Here is a 6220-nt window from a genome sequence, read left to right on the forward strand (position 1 = left end):
AGGATAATTGATCTCTAATTTGCCTCTGTGAAAAACAAATGTAAGCCACATTATTTTGAACACTAATTGCGGCATAGGACCACTTTCCTTGTTGAGATCTTTCTTCAAAAGTATAATTTTAATATTGATCCTTAATGTTAAAATATATTCACAAGTCTGCTTTGTAATCAGCCATTATCAAACAATCATTAAATATAATTTCTGAATTAAATCCCCACCTTTATAGGATCATTATTCAGGTTGTGAATCTTAAGAAAATGTAAACTGAAGTACATTCCCACAAAGTTATCATGAACAAAAATAAATGGTGCAAAAAGTATCAATTTAGATGTACTGGTGGGCAGTGTTTGTTCAAGTAAAGGAAACTGTATTAAAAGAGGTGGTTGATTGCAATTTCACTTTTTTAATGTTAGTTAGTGTGTAATGTTGCTGTTTGAGCATAAACAATATCTGCAAAGTTAAGAAGCTGAAAGTTCAATGCAAACGGAGATATCATCTTTTAAAATTCTGGCAGTTTAATGCCTACAAAAACGACTGGTAAGGGACTACAACGAGTTACTTCCCGGGTCCGTTACGTCAAGAACCCAGAATTTTACATAAACCCCGCCTCCGGGAACACGCAGCAAAGGCCATGCTGCGCTGCTTTAGAGAAGAGGAAGAGAAAACTAGAGGTGCACGTAAAAATCTGTTTATATGAATCGCGATTCTGTCTTCTAACGATTCTAATGGATTCACAAGTTTAAAATCAATGTTCTAAAGCAACGGTTCTTAATACTGTTCCTCGCGTCGCCCTGCTCTGCACACGCTCTCTCTCTCTCTCTCTCTCTCTCATTCAGATCATCAGCTCAGTGAATACACTTATTTTCACATACTATAGCTATGAGAAGCGTTATACATGGACGCGCGTGCGGTTGCCGAACTGTATTAAAGGTTTAATCAAAATAAAACCGTATATTAAAAGCTAACAGAAGCAGTAGCATTTACAAATAACAGCATATCTAAAAGTATGCGACAACAACAAACAAAAATCTTAGGCCTACCATTAAAAGCTGTGCTTGCACAGGTTCTGCGCGATCCTCTTCACTAATATCCTCTGCTTCTCAATCGAGCTCAAACTGATAAGCACAATAGATGACGCCATTGTTTACAATACAACCGGAGCACATGCCACTGAGCTGAGGTGCGGGACGTTTAGACTTGCGCTAGGCGGTTTAGCCAATCACAACACACTGAGCCAGCTAACCAATCAGAGCCCATCGTGTATTTCTGAGCAGGGGCTTCATAAAAGCAGGAAATGATCAGTGCGTTCAGAGGAGAAGGGACAGAGCGGTGTGGAATAAAGGTAAATTATATGAAAAATTATGCGTTTTTTAACAAACGAAGCAAAAAAACAGTCAACCACCCCTTTAAGAATAAATTTAAGAATATTTTGTATTCCCAATATTCATGTTCTTTATCTTTTTTAAGATTGTTCTAAAGACAAAACTTGAGACGAATATGAATTAATGTATTGCAATGTTTCAAATATTAAGCACAACAAAAGAACACTACATATAATAGGCTACACGTGTGAACAAGAAGTGACACCATTGATCAATATTGTAAAAATTATTGTTCATGATTATGCTTGATATAGCTTTTTGCTAAATTTGACATTCAGTAACAACAACAAGCTATAGGAGTGTTTAGGGAAGCCTGAAATAAATCAACTTTACTTGGAAACTTCTGTTTGGTGCTGCTATAGTCGTGCAGAAATTGACACTTTTCAGAATTTTTTCAAACATAAACCAATATAAAATTAAAATGCAATTCATGAATGCTGGTTCAATACTACATTGTGGTCCATGTTGTACATATTACACCTATCAACACCCATTAGCCATGATTGTATTAACAATATAGTATGGCCTCTCTTATATTATTGCTTAAAATACATTATGTACTGCATTTCATATTAAGCAGCCCTACCAGTATTTTTTCATGTTTTCATAAATGACACTGCATTATAACGAAAGCACCATTCTTTACACTCATTGAGTGTCTGGCCATCAGAGGAAAACACATGATTTCATCTGACAGCTCAAAAGAATCACTTTCCTGTTCTAAAACTCCCTCAAGCAGGGTGATATCTGCTTGTTTATTTTGTAGCTGGTAGATGACCATTGTGTGAGCCCCTTTTGTGGTGGAGGTGCTAAAGGATATCTCACAGGTCACATCATTCGAGGGAGGTTGATGACTTGGTTAGATCTCCATCACACTTCACTCAAGCGGAGAATATGTCCCTAGCAGGAGTACACTGTTTAGATGGTGATGGGATAGGGAACAGATGACAGGCCGCTGACAGCCATTTCCTAGGGAGAAGCCTCTATTAGTCCCCCGTTACCTCTTAACTTATGTTTGCATTGCTACAGTCTGGTATAAGTAATGGTACTGTCAGCCTAACTATGTAAATGCGTCATCATGCAACATAACCAGAGCTAGTAAGATTCCCTTACACATGCGGTGTATCAGAGTAAGAAGCATCGCACCATTTGGCCTTTACATAAAACATCTGCATAGTGCACACTTTGCTCACTACTTCTGTTCTGAAAGACAAGGCAGATGGAACTTTGCAAAAGTAGATTTGTTGATGTATATTTTCCTTCTACCTTTAAGTCAACATGAAATGGCACACAACCCATTTTAGTCCTTTTTCAAGCAGAACAGGACATTAAACAAGAAAAAAAATGACTTGACTGGATCGTGAAAATTGGGCACTCCATACCAGAATGGACGCAGGGTATTGAGTTTGGGTGTAAAAAAAATAAATAAACTAATTCAACAAATTCAACAAACTCAAGAGAAAACAACTATTTTGAGAGCTGGCGATTTTGTATGCATTTGCACAATATGATTTGTACAAAAATATAAATTTTTTATACAAAAAGGCAAGCATGAGGGTCCACCTCTAAACTTGTAAGGTTGTAAGAATTCATATGAATTAGTCAAAAATTTGTGGAAACATAAAATAGTGATAGTTACAAACTGCCATGAGATTGCATTGAGCAAAAGCAAACAGCGCTAATGAAACAATCTCTGCTGTACTATTTTTCTTTGCTTTAATATTCAGTTAGCACAAGAAACTCTTCTTTGTGGCTTTAGGTGTTTCAAGAGATGTCTGACACAGTGATGACCACAATTCTCTGAGACAGAGCTGAATAATCCTGCCAACTTCATAAAGTGCTGAGGTGAAGAGGTTATTCACTTAGTGCACTGGTCGGCTGTAATTTAAAACAACTAGCCCTTAAATTTCTGTCCGCTTTCCCCCCCAACCTTCATGGGTTTCCCTGAGCGAAAGTTTTCAGCAGGACATTACACACTAGAGCAGGCAGCAGATTGTGTGAGATTACGACAACATCCCGGAGCAGCGTCGGCTCTGTAATATCTCCATGTTTGCAGTCATGGCCTGTCACCCCAGCTGACCAGTGGGGACACCCAGTGGGTCACGCCCATGCCTCAATCAACTTCAAGTGTTATTAAATAGTGACCTCCATGAAGAAAAGTACAATGTAATGATAGCTTAAACAAACACAATTTATCATCCTCCTCACACTGACATTACTTTACCCTACCAAACCCAGCCAAGCAGGCACAGTGCAATTGGCTGTGTGGCCAGTCTCTGACCCAAAAAGAGGCTCCCACAGTCCTGTTGTGTCTATTTCTTCAAATGGAAACAAGTATTCAGACAAATTTTTGGCATAGATGCTATATAAATATACTATTTAAATATTATACGTTATATAAATATTTTAAAGATTTTCCAAAAAATAATAGTAAATGTGGTTGAAACATTGGTGAATACAAGACAGAGGTGTTACTAAATTCTGCTATAGCAGTAAAATCTCATGAAAAAATAGATTTCTCAAAGGATTTCTCTTGCTCTCTTTTACAGCTCCAGACACTCCAAGCATATAGCATGGAGTTCCTAATTGTTTGTCATTTAATTATCAACTTTGTCTCAGATAATATTGTATTATCATATTAATCATATTGAATGTATTTATGATAATATATTAATCTGAATAATTTTAAGTCATCTTGGAAGTTTGATGGGGCCCCTTTTAAGTGGGATCCAGGGTCCTGATTAAGAATCACTGACCTACATACATATAGGAATCTACTAGCATAGAGACAACATACCATTCTGCCTTCCATAACAGCGTAAAGCAAAAAATTTAATTAAATTTCCAAGACTGCTCCGTTAATAACACAAACTTTTGCTACTTCCACTGTGTAGCTGGAGTTTTATAACTTTACTACCATAATCATTACAGGTATAAAAAGTTTGCTTTATCAGTTAACCAATAAAGGCATTGTATTGGTCAGACCCATCAAACAGGTCATTCGGGAAATGATGTGCCAAGTGGATTTTTATGAGTGTATTTTCCAATGTAGTATATGCTGCGGGTCAATGCTAAGCTGAAGTTGCTTGACACTTCATCTATGGTACTATGATTTTTTATAAACACTATTGACTTGGCCTTTATTGATTTGTGTGAATGTTTCACACAAATCATTTTGCACCAAATCAATAAAGAAATCTTGCGTAAAATTTATATTAAAAGACCTTTGTTTGCCTAAGTGAGTTTCAGACAGGCACACTGAATGCTTTGCTGATTAATTGAATTAGTTTAAACTTGGGCATGGCAAGCCTATTAAACAATGCATTCTTAAATCATGCACTGCCATGTATGATTGAAATGAGATTTTCAACACAATAAGACGCTGCTAAATAAATCATATATGCATTTTACACAGTCAAAGAAAAGGAACATAACTCTTATGAACGTCTTTCAATCTTTACGTTCAACACTTAATGATGGGTATTCGCCTGCAGTGGTGCCAATTGCTTCTTGCTTATAAGAACATTTGAGGCTTCATACAAATTTACACAAACATTACAAAAAATGAATCTGCACAGAATGGATCTGTACAGACAATACTGGGGAAATTAAGTCATCTTTAATACTACAGTTGTCGATTTGGCTAAAATGTGTAATAATCAAGCAACATGATAATTTATGCATCACGGTTTAATTTGCAGAGTGTAAAATGTGCTATGCGCAAAACATTGATCTGTTTAAACATACCAACCACACGACTCCGGTGATTTTGAGGCGGGATCATATTTATCTAACCATCATTTCATAATTTTTCACTAATTCTGTTTAGTGTAGTAGTTCCCAAACACAATTTTAGGTAAATTATTTCTGTATTACCTCTATAATTATGAAAAGGCTGCTTTTTTATAAACAGAAACAATAGTTATTTAGAGAGGGAAAACATTTTTATTAAGTTATTACTTTTTTAATCTTCTTATTTTATAAATATCTAATATTAACGTTATTAATAATAATTGTCAGGATTGGACTGTCTTTGTTGTGTTTTGCTCCCCATGTGTTCCCCGTGACCCAGTTTCTCCCTCATGTGCCCTTATTTGGTCGTTCCTGTTCCTGTCCTCATTGTCTCTTAATTAGTCATTTTGTTCACCTGTGTTCCTCCCAATTCCCTCATTATCCTGTGTATTTAAGCCCCAGTCTGTTCAGTCTGTGTTTGTCGGGTCTACCAGTTGTGATTGTGAATGTGTGTCATCTTTCCTTCCTGGTGTGGAGTTACCCCTGTTTGGATTTAATAAAAGACTGTTTGCTATTCTACGTCTCCATCGTTCCTTCCGGCAGCGTATTGTGACAGAAGACCCAACCAACAAACTGTTTAACTGTGTCTCCCCTCCGTTTGTTTTCCATTTTTCAATCAGTGTTTTTTGTTTCTGTAGTGTTTCCTTCCCCATGGATTCCCTCATTGTCAAGTTTAGCTCCCTCGCCCGCAAGGACCTTTCCCTCTTGGAGTATGCTGTGGACAGTGTTCGAACTATACCGTGGACTTTGGGGGAGCCCACTTGTTTTTTTTATGGGGGGGGGGTCGTGCGCTTGCGGGCTTACAATGACTTACAAAGATACATAACAGCTACAAGTTGTATGCACTACTTGCTTTATGCAAGCACTATATAGGATAAATCACTATACAGGATTTACCCTATTATACTATATCGACACAAATTGATAGGTGAAACAACAAACAGCCACCCACAATTAGTCTATATACAAAGCATCAGGCTGTCTTTGAATTCACATGAACAACGGTTAAAGTTCCTCGTCGTCAGGCTACAGAAGAATACCATAAT

The sequence above is a fragment of the Sinocyclocheilus grahami genome, unplaced genomic scaffold (genome assembly GCF_001515645.1).
Source record: "Sinocyclocheilus grahami isolate Dianchi unplaced genomic scaffold, SAMN03320097.WGS_v1.1 scaffold411.1, whole genome shotgun sequence".
NCBI lineage: Eukaryota > Metazoa > Chordata > Actinopteri > Cypriniformes > Cyprinidae > Sinocyclocheilus > Sinocyclocheilus grahami.